We start from the raw sequence: 17,475 nt of genomic DNA on the forward strand, positions 1-17,475 counted from the left end.
CTCTCTTAAAAAATCAATAAAAACATTTTAAAAAATAAAAATTAAATGGGTAAGGGTGTTTGCTTCATATGAGGATCTGAGGCCTGATGGTGTTAACAGGTGATGAAGGTAGAATTCCTGAGCAGGTAGATCTCTACCGGCTGCGGAGTGAGGGGAGCTGGGAGGATGTGGAAGATGTGGCCAGAGAGGAGGAGGGGAAGCGTCAAATTGTCCAGCCCTAGAAGGAATGTTGCTTCTCAGGGAACAAATCTGATGGGGAGTATGGACAAGGAGTGTCTGCTATGGACAAGTAAGAATGAGGTTTCTGGTTCTGAAAGGATATACCCAAGTCAGCTTGGTTACAGGCCTCATTGACAGACCAGTGCTGCCCCCCTCTGGCAGTCCTGAGCATGGCCAAGCCTGGGATTCCTTCACTGGGCTTAACTAGGAGTAACAAACCAGGGTGCCTACAGGGGTCAGTCAGGTGGCGCAAACGATTGTGCCAGGGCAGGAACTGGAAAGCACAGGCCTGCCTAAAGGGGGCGGTCGCTACTCAGCATCTTCCAGTCTGCTGCTTGCCCAGATTTTTCAGATTTTCTTAAAGATGCTAGAGATTCAAATTTTTGTGCATATGTAATCTTCTGATTTTTAAATGTTGATAATCCATTTATATTTTTACTATTTTTTAATTCTCACCTGAGGATATTTTTCTATTGATTTTTTTTTAATAGAATGGGAGGGAGATAGAGAGAAACTTGAATGCGAGAGAGACACATCGATTGGTTGCCTGTCACATGTGCCCTGACTAAGGCTGGGGATCAAACCTGAAACCCAGGTACATGCCCTTGACCGGGAATTGAACCCATGAACCTTTGGTCCGCTGACACTCTTAAGTCCTGATCCAAATCAGCCAGGGGACAATTCATTTTTTAAAAATGTTCTAAGTGCTCAGCTGGTGTGGCCCAGTGGATTGAGTGTCATCCCATGGACTGAGAGGTCATGGTTCAATTCCCAACCAGGGCACATGCCTGGGTTGCAAGCTCCATCCCCAGTGAGGGATGTGCAGGAGGCAGCTGATCGAGGTCTCTCTCACACCGATGTTTCTATCTCTCCTCTCTAAAAAAAAAAAATCAATATAAACATTTAAAAAATAAAAGTTCGCCCTGGCTGGTTTGGCTCAGCGGTTAGAGTGTCGGCCTGTGGACCAGAGAGTCCCGGGTTCGGTTCCCGCTAAGGGCGCACGTACATTGGTTGCAGTTTGTCCCTGGCCCCAGTTGGGTTGTGTGGGTGGTGGCCAGTTGATGTATCTCTCTCACATCGATGTTTCTCTCTCTCTCTTCCTCCGTCTCTCCTTCCCACTCTATCTGAAGGTAAATGCAAAAATGTCCTCGAGTGAGGATAAAAATAAAAAATAAATAAAATAAAAATAAAAACATTCTAAGCATGTTAGCATACCCATGGGGTTAATTTGACCTAATGGTTGCCAATTTGCGACCTTGCAAACTGCCCCTCTCCTTTTAATTAATTGCCCCCTATGGCAGTCCTGAGTATAATTAATAATAATTATTTCAGCACCTAACAATTTGTGGTAAGTGTTAGATCCCAGGAGTGGTTTCCCTTGAAGCAGTTTTGAGCATCCTGCACATACGTGGTGTACTGTCAGCCTAAGCAAAACATTAGCAGACAGAAAAGCGACAGAAACAGCACCCAAAATGTTTTCCCATAGACTAAGACATTTTTGGATTTTTCAGATATTCTAGAATAGCCCTGTCACTGCCGGTGTCCCTCCTCCCAGTGCCTGGCTGCGGAAGCCCTCCCTTTGGAAATCCAAGTTGCTCCCTTCTTCCAGGCTCACTTTAATTGTGCCCCTTTTTAAACAATTTTATTTCCTAGGGCTGGCCCTCACTGAATTTCTGCCTCCGGCAAGTCTATTAATATTCTCAGCTCCCTTTCCCACGGGGAGGCTGCGATCTGTGGCCGCTGGGCTGCTGTAAGCACGGGCATGCTGGGTGACGTTCAGCAGCAGGATGGATGTGGATGGGAGCAAAGGCAGGCCGGGGTTGCTGGCATGAACCAGGGCACACACTGGTTTTCTTCCATGCTGGCTGATTCACTTTGGAGACATGTGGCCCTCCCTCGGACTGACTCAACAGTCGTATCACTGAAACACTTTAGTAAGTGATGTGCTTGGGGCTTCTTACTTGCCCCGCCGTGGGTCTCTCTCCAGCCCAGTGACGGTGGTGGCTTTAGAACAGGGTTATCCTGCCTGAGCGCAGGAATCCCTTCTCTCCCTTCAGCAGTCCAGAGTCTGGTGCTTTTCCACTCTCTGGAGCCTTTCCTGTGCCCGCTGCTGGGTTAGCACAAGTCTGCTGGGCAGCTGCCAGGGCAAGCCTGCCAGGGAGCCCTTTGACTCTTGTGAGCTTCCCAGGGCCCCGGCTGGTGGGGCTGTTGGTAGAGTGAAACACCCTGGGATTAGGCTCCCCTGAGTCAGGCAAGGACAATGAAAAGGCTCACTTTTCCTTTTCCACTTTGATGTGGGTTTCTAAGCACTTGTAGGATAGTGAGCCAGGACAGTGTGGTAGAATAAAAACAAAGTGGGATCTAGAATCTGACAGACGTGCATAGTGAATACTGCCTCAACAATTAGCTGATTGACCTTGGGCAAGTCACTTAGCCTTTCTGGACCTCAGTATCCTCATCTGTAAAATGGGGATAAGAATACCTATTTTTGCTAGGTGGTTGTGAGGAGAAGTTAACATGTAAAGTTCTGGCAGAGTCCATGGCAACCAGTAAGTGCTCCATAAACATTAGCTGCTGTAATTTTTTTGCAAGAAAAGCCTACATTTTCTGCAATAGTTGCATGTGTCCTTGTGATCCTGGTGAGGCAGGAATCCGGAGGCGAGAGTGGCCTTGGCTGGAAGGGTGGTCAAAGGGACCCTCACACCTCACAGGCCTGGTGGTTGAGGGCTTCGTAGGGGTATTTTATAGAAAGGACTTCACATAAGAACCAAGCTGGCTCATGGATGGCAAGCTCCAGTCCTGTGCTGCTAAGGAGTAATGCCATTTGCAAGGTCAGGGAGGAGAAGTGGGGAGGAAGGTGTTGCAGGATACACAAGAGAGGGTCACATAGAGGACAGCCTTGGACTGGGATGTAAGAGAACTAGGTGACCTGAGACATGTGCCTTCACCTCCCCTAGCCTTGGTGTCCCTACTACAAAATGGGACACGTGCTCCCTGCTGATAATGTAAAAAGCAAGAAACCAGTTTAGAAAGTAAAACACTCAAGTGCTATGTTATACCCCAGTAAAACCTGCTTGTATCAGTTTGGGATGGCGGCCAGTCTGAATAAAGAAATAGAAATAAACGCTCTTTTATTCCTTTTCTGTACACAGTCTCTCAAAGTATTTGCTAAATAGGAGCCTTTGGGGAATCAGCTTTAAGAGTAAAGAGTAATTAGCAATTAGTCTATCAGTCCCAGTGGTGCCTCTGATGTACTTAAAAAGTTCATTCTCTTTGAATTAAACTTGCTAAGGTTAGTTATCTGTTTATCACATTCTTTTAACATAATGCAAAGGTTAACCCTGGCTTTGTTTTCATTTAAAAATTCCAAATGGGTCCTCCAAATATTTGCAATTTTGCAAGATCTTTACTAGCGTCCCAGCAGGGGCAGCCCTTCCATCTAGAAGGGTCCATAGTCCTTCGTGCCCCTCTCCACTCTTGCTGTTCCCTCACTGCCAACCCTGGCTCCACTGTCCATTTCTATTTGCTTCAGGCCAGAGCTGCCAAGCACAGCTGGACATATTTGCATAACCCTCTTGCCTAGCACTCTCTATTTATGGCTTCTGCGTGCCATCCTTAAGATGTATATATTTTATGTATATATTTTAATCCGAGCTCCTCAGGTTCCCCACCCCATCCCTGGACTCCTCCTCACTCTTTGCTGCTTGCTCCCCTCCACCACCACTATGGAGGCGAAGTCATTGTGGATACAAGCCTTGGCAGTTTCAAGTCTCATAACCTCATCTTGGCCTTAGTTGTATGGTGGCTCTTTGCAGTATTCAGCACCTTGATGGAGTTCTCGCGGCATCGGCACCACCTGTGCCCTGAGCCAGCTGTCCCCACCCTTCTAAATGTCAGTGTCCTCCCAGCTTGGTCCTTGGCTTTTTCTTGCTGGACAGTTTTAGCCTCATCCCGTGGCTTCAGCCACTACCTGCATCTACCTTGATGACTCCTAAGAATCTATCTCTAGTTGTGAATTTTCCTCCCAAACTCAAGATCATTCTCTGAAGCAGCTTACTATACATCTCTGTCTAGAGTTCCCAAGCAGTCCCATACTTAAAAGTGCTGACCTGGGTTTGAGGCTTAACTCTAATCTCGTGTGGCTTGGAAAGGCACTTGTCTTCTCTAAGCATCACTTGTAAAATGGGGATAATCTGCCCACCTCGCAGAGATGAAGGCTGAGAGGGTGTTTGGCAGTCTGTCTCCTCTGCCCCACCCCTCCCCCTGGGCTCCATCACCAACCTGTGGCAGCTCTCTTCTACATCCGGAATTCTCCTCTGTCCTCCACCTCATGTCCCTGCTTTAGGCCCTCATCATCTCTTGCTTAATTTTTTTTTATTTCCTCCTGAAAATTCTCCCCATTTCTGCCAGCATTTTCTTTCTAAAACGTCTTTGATCAGGCCACTCCCTGCGGACCTCTGTGGCCCCTCTCACCAGAGCCCCTTTGGAGCCCTGCAGGTTCCTCCGCTGCCTTCCAGCCTCTCCCATCATCCCCAGGACAGACCCGAGTTTCTGCCATTTCCTGCACACGTCATGCTTGTTCAAATCCTGACGCACTGTGCCTCCTGGGCCACCTGGCGAACGATGACGTGACAAGATTTAGCATCTGTGGGTCTATACCCACTGTCCTAAGCAGAGATTGCCATTCTACTCCCCGCGTCCCTCCCGCTTCTCCTGCCCTGGGTTCATTCTCCCGCAGCATTTATTCCAAGGCAGTGTGATGGGCGAGTGTCTGTTCCCCCACAAGACGGTTCCAGAGGGCAGGCACTAAGGCTCACTCACCTCTGCTCTTTGCAGAGGGCCTTGCGCCAGAGTCATTTCCAATACACGTTGAACGAACGAAGAGGCCCTGAGTGGGATTCTGGGATGGAGCAGGTACTTGCCTGGGTGTGGAGATGGAACTACCAAGTGTGTGCTTTGAGGTGCCAGCAGGCTGAGCTCAGGGCAGCAGTGTTTTGCGACAGCTTGGCCTTCTTCGAGGCTGATAAGAGCTAAACCCAAAGAAATGACTGCCTTACTTTTCCCAGGGGAAGTGGGGCTTGGGCAGAGGGCTGGCTTTCCCCACTGGGCAGGACATGGACCAGCACAGTCCATGATGAATTTGACCCTGATGACTCTGTAGTGGGGAACAATGTCCTCAGGAAAGCATTCAGGAAGCCCTTCGTGTGGTAGTGATCAAAGCTCAGCAGGGTGGATGGGAGCACTCCAAGGGATCCGCAAGGCCCTGGGGCGGTGCCCAGGGGGCCACTTGAAGCCCTTAGCAGGTGGGGCTCCCCTCAGCCTCAGCAGGCCCCTTGGCTGACCCCAGGATGAGGAGGCATGGGAATGCCTGGGAGCCAGAGGAACTACCTAGGAGTGTCTGCTTTGTCTCCATTTCCCCCGTAGTGCCTCCCCTCTGGCCGAGGCTGGCGGGGGAGGGGGCTGGCAGGGTGAGGCAGAAGGAACCCTTCAAACAGACTGGGCAGGCTTTGCTTTCCTCATTTCAAGAGGCTGATGTAAAACCTCTTTAAAAAAAATATATATATACATATAATATGTATATATTGATTTTAGAGAGGAAAGGAGAGAGAGAGAGAGAGAGAGAGAGAGAGAGAGAAACTTCAATGAGAGAGCACATCAATTGGCCGCCCCCTGCACGCCCCCCATCGGGGATCAGGCCCACAACCTGGGCATGTGCCCTGACTGGGAATCGAACTGGTGACCTCCTGGTGCATGGGTCCGACGCTCAACCACTGAGCCACACCAGCCAGGCTGATGTAAAACTTCTTGCACGTATATGACTCCCTCTTTTCACTTGTCCCTCACCCCGAGGGGTTCAACTGGGAGGCTGAAGAGCGCTGGTTCTCCTTAGCTAACAACAGGGATCTGAGCCCCAGAGCAGGAAACGGCTCTCCCAAGATAACGCAGGGAACTCTTGGCGGGGCGGGGCTCCCAGCCACCCTGTGCCCTCCCCTTCCCAGTCTGCATCTTGTCATCACCCCAAACCAAGGTTGGCTGGCCTGCAGACCGGTTGACTTGCCGAGGGTTAGTCCCTCAAGGGCCAGCTTACTGTGGGGCACAGAGTGGCACAGCCGCAGCCCTTCTGCTGGCAGGCCACGTGACTTGAACCTCTGCCAGCCTGCAGTTTGCTTTTCCTGCCCCTTCCCGGTTTCATTTTCCCAGTGCACAGATCAAAGATAAACCTTTGGGGCAGCTCTGCCCCTTTGATGCTCTCTCTCCAAGCTGTTTTCCCCACGTGTGGGAGGTCACAGTCTTTCCCACAGATGGAATCCTGTGTGTTTATAATGTGGTCAATTGATGACAAGGTGGCTTGTTCAGCTGCTGTCCCTAAAGGCCTGTCCTTGGCTGGCTTTTGCTTTGCGGACATAGGCGGGGGCTTCAAGGGCTTGGATCCCAGCCCCCCCTTAGCCCCTCCAAGAAACCGGGTCTGGCGTTAGACTGCTTGGATTCAAAGCCCAGCACTGCTGCTTACGGCTGTGTGGCCTTTGCCAAGGTCCTTAACTTCTCAGTGTTTCAGTCTCATGTGTCAGACGGGGCTAGTATATTGCTTGTCTCTTAGGATTGAAAGAAAACACACAGGGTGTTTGGAACAGAGACCCAAATATAATGAACACTTAGGAGGAGTTGGTTATTTTGAGCAGTGGTATTTTTCTATCCTGTGGATTAACCCACACTTCAAGACTCTGGTCCCTCTCTGGGCACTGAAAGGGGGTGCCTGAGTGTAGAGGGGAGACTGAGGCACACCGGTCTGAGGCCCCGAGGCCTGGGAGCTCTGCCTCCGCTTTGCCTCCCCCACCGCCCAGGCCCTCCCACATTGCCCCCGATGGGTCCTGTACGGATGTAGATGTGAACAAAACCAGCTCCATCTTTGTACCAGGCTGTGACCTTGGACCGACTTTAATGTCCTTAGCAAAGCAGACCAAAAAAGCTTTCTAGTTGATTACTTATGTTCCTTAAAATATGTAGCCATAAATATTTTTGTTAGTAATATTGGAAATGGCATGTCAACTGAGCTAAATATCAAACTGGTAATAGTATTGATTACGAACAATCATCTATCACGAGACCACCGGGAGGGATGGCCCCTGCATTCTTGGTCATGTGAGTCATTAGTACCCGAGTTATGCTATAAAGCAAGCATGGTAAAGGGTCTGTTAGCAGAAAATAATTTTTGCAGAACTGCTGGCCATCTGTCTGTTCTGACCCTACATCCCTGTAAGTACACTGCCCTCTAGTAAATTTGTTTTTGTGCGTGGAGTTGGTCTGCTTTGATTGTCGGTCTTAAGATACCTTCTTGTTCTGGTGGCCTAGCTGGTGGACAAGTCCTCAACACCCACACAGGCCTACCTTGGCTGGCTCACTGATTGGCCTACCGGCAAGTGGAGACTTCTGGAGGAGGCTGTGAAGCTGGGCTGAAGGGGTCCTGCCTGGTTATTGTGGATTTGGGGGCTGGGAGGATTCAGCCTGTGACAGGAGGCTAGACAGGACGGAGGCAGGGGAGGGGCTGCCTCTGGGGAGATCTCCACAGGGGAGAGTGGCAGCAGCAGAGCCTTGGACATGGGCTCCCCTGCCTGCTTGCCTGGTCCTGGGCTGAGGCTGGTGCTGGCTCCTCCTCCTCCTCTCCCCCAGAGGCCTTAGGGTGGGAACTAAACTCCAGAGGCCGGAAGGCTCTGGGAGCTGATTATCCCTGTGGTCTCAGGGGTGAAGGAACAGTCGGGGCCCCAGGCATGGGTCCTGTTCCTCCCTGGCCTTATCAGAGCCTGGATGCTCTTCCTCTAGACAACTGTTAGGAGGCTGGCCATGACCAGGCTCTCCCGGTGGGGGCACGTGGCTTTGAAGGGGCGGCCCTTGTTTTGAATGTGCTCTGTACCCTCTGTACCTGCCTCTCTCTGTACTCTTCCAGGTAGGGAGTGACAGGAATCGCACTGAGAATCCGAACGTCAGTTTTATTATTCCAGAAGATTTACCTGCCTGACGGGTTGGTTCAGGCTGACCCTGTTGTAAAGCCTTTCCGCCCTAAGCTCATGTAAGCAGAATGCCGGGTGGGGAAGTGGCTCGGACGGAGTTTTCTGGGATCCTGCATTGGCCGCAGGTGACACGTGAGCACCTGGCCTTGACCTGGAGACGCCTCCCTGTCACTTCCACGCAGCTTCATTGGGTGGGCTGGAGAGCATTTCAGGGGCCTCTGGGGCGCATTGCTCTTCCCCAGCTCTCCGTGCCTCCCTCCGAGGTCAGCGGCCTGGGCCTCGGTGGCCGCTGGTTCCCCCAGGGTCCAGGAGCCAGCAGCGGAGGCAGGGCAGATGGGTGCTTTATGCTTTAGGTCAGGCTGCCGCGGAGGAGCCAGCAGCAGCCACTCTGAGTCCCAGGACTGCAGAGGTCCCTGCTGCCTGGAAAAGGGCAGGAGGGCAGCCACCCTCTTTCTCCAGGGACCTTGTGAGTCTCGGGAAACGGGGGCAGACCCATCCCAGAAACAAAGAGAAGGAAAACCTGCTTGCTCACTGAGCTTCAAGCCAAGTGCTGGGCTGGGTGCTTCACAATATTTCATTGTCCCTCCCCCAATTCCTGCCAGGCAGGGAGTGATATCTCCGTTATTATAGATGAGGAGGAGACGGAGACCAGCAGCCTCTCGGTGCAGGGGGAGAAGCTGATGGGTTGGAAGTCAAGCCCAGCTCAGCCGGCTTTGCAGCCCTTTCCTGCGAAGAGCATGATGCTCTCTGCCTTTATTCCCCCGTGACTATGGTGGGAGGGGGGCGCCTCGGCGGGCTCTTTGTTGGATTCCTGGACACTCGGGCCTGGGGCTCCTGTATGGCTGAGCTGCAGCTCTCAAGTCTCCAGTGCTAAGTGGGACGAACTGGTTGTCACCTCTTGGCTGGTCCCCGCCTTACCCCCAGGTGACCACAATAGCCTGAGGCTGATTCAGTGCCCTGTTGAAAGTGGAGAGCAAGACTCACAGAGGCGAGCCGCTGGCAGGGTGGTGCAGCGGGGGCCCCTCTCCAGGGCTGCTTCTCCAGAGCCAGGAAGTCGGGGGATATGGAGTGGAGATCCTAAGGGGGTGTGAGAAGAGGGGGCAAATGGTATCCTCGCCTTTCCCTCCGCCTAAACCTGTCTCCCAGTGCCAAGCAGCACTGGGGGCAATAGGGCTCTGCCTCTCACGTGCTGGGCGACCCTGGGCCAGCACCTACCTCATCGCCTACGTCGCCAGGTAATTGAGGGGAGGCCTGACTCTACAGAGACACTCAGCACATCCGCTCCCCTCTTGCCCCCGCCTCCCAGCTAGTTGGTAGGCGTCTCGATCTCTTCACCAGCTTCTGCTGGCAGGCCAGGTGCGTGGGGAGGCGAAACCTGGGGAAGCCTTCTCCCGGGTCCAGCTGAAGCCCGCAGAGGAGGCCTCCTGTGATAAAGAACACAAAGGCTTCCTCCGCCCCAGCAGAGCCAAACAATAAACACCGGGAACTGCAGTGGAGAAATACTGGCTTTTTATTGTGAATGATGCCACCCCAGAGAGCAGGAAGCTGATGCTCAAAAGCCGGAACTCCCTGATGGCTGTAGGTTACAGATTCTATAGGGCAAAGTCACAAGGCACCTGGGGTTTGGGGTTCGGGGTGGTTCTGGGAGCAGACTGATTGGAGGTGGGTGATGAATCATTTCTTCAGGTCTTGAGGACAGCTCTGAGGTCTTTTCCTCTCCCCGGTCTCATGGGAAAATAGCCAGGGGGTTGTTCCACCTTAGGGCTCAAGAACTGAAACATAACTTAAGATGTGATTATCTTCAACTTGCCAGAGGTCCTGGCCTGTGGCCACTACTCAGGTGGGGCTCCTGTGTTCTGCTGCCTCACGGGTATAGACGGGGTGGGCAAAAGTAGGTTTATCGTGGTGAGTACGTGAAACACAGAGTTTATTTTTGTATGATTAGTTATTAATTATTGTTTTATTTCCCATACTATGTATAGAGAAATATGATTTCTAGGATTAGGCTTTAAAAGTAAATTCAGCCCTGGCTGGTTTGGCTCAGTGGTAGAGCGTCAGTCCCCGAACCAATGAGTCCTGGGTTTGCTTCCTGCTAAGGGCATATGCCTAGGTTGTGGCTGGTCCCTGGCCCTGGTTGGGGTCGTGTGGGAGGCAGCCAGTTGATGTGTCCCTCTCGCGTTGATGTTTCTCTCTCACTTTCTCTCCCACTCTCTCTACCTGAAGATAAATGCAAAAATGTCCTCCAATGAGGATTAAAAAAAAAAAGTAAATCCTATCACAGTCATAAGGACCCTCAGTATCACCTGCCTCCCTGCCGCATTGCTGTGCTTTGCTTTTTGGGACAGGATTTGTGACTGTCCACCCTGGGAAGATAAGGTTGGAGGGGCAACACTGTGCATTTGTGAGCCTGTGGGAGGTTATCGTTGGGAGCGCAGTGACCAGCGGGCTCCAGGAAGTGCGTTCCTTGTGCACCGAGATCAATGTCAGTGGACGTGGGAAAGCCTTTCCCAGCAGAAGGCCCGAGATCCTGGAACTGGGTGGGGGAGGGGCCACTGGGGACGGTGGTGGAATCTTTAAAAATAGGTCCCTCTATTCTGACTGGGCTGGGAGGGGTTTGGCCAGGAGGCGGAGGGACTGGGCAGAGGCCAGCAGGGAATGCATCCGTGAACCAGAGATCAGGTGGGACTGTGGCATCCTTGGGGGACACGAATATTGGAATACTGTCTGAGAGCCTGGCTGGGGAGGGGTAGCTGGGAAAGCCCTGTGTCTGCCCCTGCCCCCAGCTTTGCCTTGCTGTATTTTTGGAGATAGCACAGGAAGTGGGCCTTCACAATGTCAGGATACAGGAAGCTATCAGACTATTGAACGCCACTTCCCGTGAGCTGGTCACTCACATACATTTGTCACCGGCTATCAGGCCTCTGGGCGCTGCCATTGTCCAGAGGGGCTGCAAAAGGCCGGGGGCCGCAGCAGAGGCTCCTGGACACTGAATGCACTATTGTGCTGAACTGGCAGCACCCCATGGGGTGGGGAGGGAAGTGGTGGGTAAGAAGGGGACGCCTGCCTGTCTCTTATTGTCATTGACTACACAATGGGGTTGGGGGTGGGGGTCGGCTCCTGTTCATGGGAGCCTGAACTTCTGGGAGAAGGGAAGGCTGCAGCAGGAGCCGGGCTTCAGGCGTGATGCCAGACAGAGCTGGAAGGAGTGCAGGACTTCTCTGAGCCGTGGTGGGTTTCCCAGATCTCCGCCAACAGCCAGTGTGATGTGAAATGGGCTGGGAGTCCAGCAGACCACCTTCTACCGCTATCAGCGCGTGTGACTTTGGCCTCACCTCTGAGCTTTGGTCCTGCTCGTGTAAAACAATAGTCATGGCTGCCTCCTAGGGACAATCATCGCTTGAGATAATCTGGTGAACTTCTTAGCTTGGTACCTGGCCCACAGCAGATATCTAAGAAATGTTAGTTCCTTCTCCACCCTCATCTCCTTCCCTTCCAGCTCACTTCTGACCCCGCTGTCCGGTCCTCCCGCGAGTGAGCGAATCAGCGTGTGCAGGGGGATGAAGAGGTGTTTTAATATCGCCCGAGACAAAGCAGAACTCTGCCTTCCTTTATGCCAAGAATATCAAATCAGCAGTTAATTATCTGCACTAATGGACAGCCTAGAAGCAGATAATTTTTCTTTGGCCATGTGCCTTTGGCCTTCTGTGTGCATCTGGGTGTGTCTGAGTTCTAGAAATTCACTTTTAGCCGATAATGAAGTTGTGCCGGGGCAGACCGAGCTCAGGAAGGGGTGACTTAGAGAGCTGACAGCCGCAGCTTTGCTTGTGCAACCCTGACCCGCTGGTGCCGGGAAGGGGCACCTTCTTCCTCAGCTGTGTGATGAGGTGGAAAAGCATGGACTTCGGGCTCAGGCACTTGGGGTCAGACCTGGACTCCATCTCTAACTCACTGTGGGACCTTAGGCATACTATTAGACTTTTCGGAGTCTCAGTCTCTTCATTTGGAAGGTGGGGATCATCGTATTCACTTTGCAGGGTGTGAGGATGAATAAGGTCATGCCCGCCATCTGGATGTGTTTCTTTCACTTTCCCTCTTGTCTCTGTCCTGTCAGCCCCACCCTGAGGAGAGAATTCTCCATTGGTTCCTGGCAGGGGACGCGGGGAAGTGTCTGGACCTCATTACTGTCCCACCCGCCACGCGGAACAGCCAAGACGGCGCTGTCCAGTACGGTAGTTACTAGCCATATGCAACTGTGAAAAGTTAAAACGAGCTAAAATTACAAATCCAGTGTCTGGTGGCCACACGTGGCCGGCAGTTCCTGAATCGGACAGTGGAGAGAGGACTGCCCACCGCTGCAGGAGTTCTGCTGGACCGCGCGGAGCTGGAGGATGTGCGCAGCTGGAATCTGATCAGCATGGATCCGCGGAAGAGAGGGTTCAGGTGCCGGAGAGCCGAGTCGATAGTGGCCCTCTGCTGCTTGGAGTGTCTGTGGGTTTGGACTCTTCGTGGGTGCTCTTCCTCTATCAGTGGAATTAATCCAGAGGACACGGGCCAATGCTCAAATGCCAGGGACCGCTGAGGCAGGGCTGAGAAAGCCACCCACGCAGACCCCATGCTCCAGGGTTGGGTCATCCCCAGGCCTGACAGACTAACACAATGTGCCTTCCGTTCGGCGCCCCAGTGCAGTTGTGAGTGGTGGTTGCGGGAGCCCAAACCACCGTAGACTCTGTTCCCCAGGCTGCTGCTCTGGACTTTCTTTCCCCTTTGCTCCCCATCCTTGGCCTGGAAACTGGAGCCATTCACATGGTGGAGACGGTAGTTCTCGCACATGTCTCAGTCTCTCCTTAGTCTCCATGCTTAGCCACAGGTGCTGGTCCCACGACAGCCTGGCCCGGTCCCCGGGCTCTGGAATTGGCCTTGCTGCCGACAGCCCGCTGTGTGTGACCTGGACCTTCGGCTAGCCCCAGCTGCCCTCTCCCGGGGACACAGGCTCTGCTCCTGGCACCCTGGCCGCCTCATCAGGGTCCTCTCCTCTCCCCTGCTCCCGCCCCGAGGGGATGGGCTGGGTTTTGTGCTCCTAAGATGTGGACTGTGGTCCTTCTCTGAATACACACACCTCCTGAAACTCAGGTCTGAAGTCTGTCTGTCTGAACATCCAGCTGGCCTAACGGCATTCGTGTTGGGCTGGGTCTTGCCTTTGGAGTGGCTGACACTCCCTGCCTATGTAGAGTCCCAGCTCCGTCCCTTCCCAGCGGTTTGCACCCGAGGCCACTGCTGTTGCCCCCAGGCTTGCCCTTCTTGGGCAGGGACTAAGGTTAGGAGTTGGTCTGGGATCCCATGTGAGGCCAGTTGGTCCCCCGCTTGAGAGAGATCAGAGTTCTCTAGCACAGAACCTGTTGCTTGTTTCACAGCTGGGGACGCTGAGGGGAATAAAGGAGATGGCTGGCTCAAGGGCACAGTGCGGGTCTGGGTGGGATCAAGCATCCACCTTGCTCCCCACCTTGTTAGTCAGAGGTCTCCCAGCCCCTCTCCCCACCCAAGCCTGGGGTCACTCCCTTCCTCCCGAGCACAGAACAAGTTGTTTTCTTGTCCCCCATCTGACCTCTCCTCTTTCCATCCCTGCCGTGGGAGTCGTCAGAGAGGTGGTCCCCAGGCATCAGAAGGTTTCCAAAGATACTGGCAACTGCCCCTCTCACCCATTCCTGTTTCTGCTTCACCTGACTGCCAGCTGAGGGGTGGGGGTATCCGGGGAGGCGTCTCGACCCAGAAATAAACAATGTGCTGCCCACACCATTGTTGGGAGAAACCCAAGGGACAGCCCGACTGGTCCCCCCCTTCCCCCGCTTTTCTTTTCCCTAGAGCTGTTGCTCTTTGTCCTGCCTATTCTGGGATGGATGGGAAAGGGCATGTGGGGGCTGGACAGAGCCTCAGGCAAGTAACCAAAATCCAACTTATACTTTTCAGGCAAAAAAGATCTCAACAGCTCACAGAGCAGCTTCGGCCGCAGACCGGAGGGGCACCAGTGCCCTCTCTGCCTCTCGCCTCTGTGTCTCTCTCTGCAGTGGCTCCAGCCTCTCACCGCGCACCTGTTTCTTCCACAGAAAGGAAACCAGGGGTGTTGAGAGCTCCCAAGCCTGGTCTTAGAGGTTCTGCCACAGCACCAAGTGTGACCCTTGGTTTCCAATTCCAAAAAGCCCAGGGAAGGGACACACCAGCTCAGGTGCCTGTCCCTCGACTAATAGACAGTGGCTGGAGAGGACGGCTGGGTAAGAACACGGCAGCTGCTGCAGTGGCCGGTGGCTAGGGCCACAGTCCCAGAGGAGGCAGGTGGTTTCTCAGATGACATGACCGGAGGAACAGGTGCGATGATGTCGCCTAGGCAGGACAGGTGCTTGCAATGTGGGTTCCCTCTTCTCTGCTGTGGTGGTTTCCGATTAGGAGTGCACTGACTTTAGAAATGGCGCCGAGATGGGAGTCACCAGAAGGGTTCCTGGGACCTTGGCCCTGAACCAAGCTTTGGAGGTGGCCCGGGGGGACTAGTATTTTTGGAAAGAACATGGCTGTGGAGCCAGAGACCTAGGCTTGGCAGTAGCTCCACCACCTCCGCAAGTGACTTGGCCCCTTTGAACTTGATCTCCCTCTAAAAGCACATGAGATGTGACTTTTTCTGGCCTCATCAACCTGTGACTGCAAATTAAATCACATTGACCTGAATGCCCCACTGTTTCTGCCTTGTAGCCCCCCATCCACAGGATCCCAGATTTCTATCTACTCAGAGAGCCCCCAGGATATCTCACATGTGTCAGTAGCCCATTAATTCATAACTGACCCTGGCCTGCAAGCCATAGGAGGGCTTTGGGACCCCCAAAAGAGCCCTTACTCCATGCCCAGTGCATCCCAGAGCCCTCAAACCCACAGACAGACTGGGTGCCAGGTCGATTATGTTTCTCTTAGTCCTGTCTGAACTGGACCACTTAGAGTCCCACGAAGAAGTGGGGAGCCCGGCTGGTGTGGCTCAGTGGTTGAACATTGACCCGTGCACCAAGAGGTCACTGGTTCGATTCCCAGTCAGGGCACATGCCCAGGTTGTGGGCCTGATCCCCAGTGGGGGGCATGCAGGAGGCTGCCAATCGATGTTCTCTCTCATCAACATTTCTCTCTCTCTCTCCCCCTCTCTCTAAAATCAATAAAGAAAAAAAGAAGACGAAGAAGTGGGGAGAAGGTTCCCCTCACCGCATCCAGATCACACCTTGTCACTGTGCTTCACAGCGGTGTGGGCTGCCAGCTTCCCTGACAGTCCCCAGGAAAGAAAGCACTTTTGCTCCTGCACCCTGTCTCCCTAAGGTGCTGACCAGTCTTGGGAGCTGGGCTGGGGAAAGCTCACCTTGCTCTGGCCTCTCCAGGATCCTGCCTCCCATCTACCCACCTGCAGGTCAGACCCGCCCCTTGTGAAGGGATGCTGGGAGGAGGAGGCATTGTCCTTGCCACGTATCAGACACAACCCAACTCTGGATCCTGATTTAGCCTCATCTGAAAAACTCTTCTTCACCAGGATATCAATTCCCTTTTAAAAGGCTGGCGTGTCAGGTAAAGGAGATGCATGATAGATGCTCAGCAAATGTTACTTCCCTTTCCTTGATCCAGGAATCCATTGGTCTCCTTTTGGGAAGGCAGGAATGGTGGCACCTCTGATTTGTGTGCTGCCTGTGGGCTAGAGGAGCAGGCCCAGTGAGGGCCAGGAGGACCTGGCATGACCTGGCCAGATGAGGCCAGTGTATGTCCAGCCTGGCAGACCTTTGGTGGTCTTATCGGGTGAGCTCCATGGGTTCCAGTGTAGTGGAATCAACGATCCTGGCTGGTGGTTAGGAGTGTCAGGGTCTGAGCCAGAAGTGTGTGGGAAGGTAACCTGGCTGAGACCTCAGACTTAGGAGGAGAGCGAAGGGGACACTTTTGGATGTCCCGAAAACCCCTTTTCACCTGGAACAGCTCCCGCAGTGTGCATGTGTACCTAGCTGGCACGGAAGCCCAGCGTCTCTCCTGGGCAGGGCTCCCTCTGCAGCAGCCCTCAGAGGGCCACTCAGTCTCTGCTAGTGTTTCTGGAAGCGGGTCCATCAAATAGGGAAAAGGCATGCTCTGCATCCAAAGGCATCTCCACGTGTGGGAGTGATAAAAATCCAATAGGGATAGAGGGCAAAAGAAAATGCATAAATACAGAATAGGGAGAACCGGTGTAAAGATGGTCCCCAAAACAACCTTGAAGATGGTGGGGTGGGGACTCAATGGGGAGGCTGGGGAAGGGGCTAGGCCAACGGTGTGGAGAAGTCACTGGGGGATGTGTGGGATCTCCTGGGGAGGAGGAGATCTTCCCCCATCGGATATTCTGGGTTCTGGGAGCTGGGCCTAACTGTCCCCCAACCCCTCCTCCTTTTCCCGGGGAAAGGCCCTTCAGAGAAGGTTCTGGCTGGATCACTCAGTCTCCGGCAAAAGTTGGGACCAGGTAACTGACCTGTGAAAGGAGCAGATGTGGTGTCCTTGCAGACCAGGCAGGAGAAAGAGTTACTAGAAGCTGCTCTGGAACACGGACACTGGCAGCTTCCCCAAGGAGATGACTTGTGGACCGAAAAGGGCTCCTGGAGCTAGGGAGGTGGCCACTTTGACTGGCGGTGTGTCCACGTAGCCTTCGTTTTCCATGGAGAGACACAGAATCCCAGGGTTAGCCATGTGCCTACGTGGAGGAACATCACCTGCTCCCTAGGCACCCTCATACACACACATCCCACACACATCACATACGAGGACCCGGACGTGTGCACACCACCTCCTTCCAGTCTTCAGTCACTCTAGTCCTGGAGAATTCATCCAGGCCTGGGACTTCTTGTCCCCTCCTTCTCTGCCCTCACTACCCGCCCCCCCCCCCCGTCAGCCCCACCCCTGAGAACATGCAGCTCAGGGGTCCCCAGGGCTGCACAGGAAATGCTTTGCACACTAGGGGTCAGCCAGGCTATTTTCTGTCCCAGAGCTGGAGGAAGGTCAGGCAGCAGCAGTCGGTCATGGCGCAGGCAGCTGTTTTCTGCCCCTTGCTCTGTGGCTTTTGCTCTGCCTCTACAATTTGCAGCCAGTGTTTCTCCATCTCTCTGTGTCTCATCCTGTCTCTATGTTTCTCTTTCAGTCCTCAGGGTCTCTTTGACCCAATGCCCTTTGCTACCTTTCACTCTGTGACTGCCTGCCCACATACCCTTCAAAACTCAGC

This window comes from Molossus molossus, unplaced genomic scaffold, assembly GCF_014108415.1.
Source record: "Molossus molossus isolate mMolMol1 unplaced genomic scaffold, mMolMol1.p scaffold_m16_p_12, whole genome shotgun sequence".
Classification (NCBI taxonomy): Eukaryota; Metazoa; Chordata; class Mammalia; order Chiroptera; family Molossidae; genus Molossus; species Molossus molossus.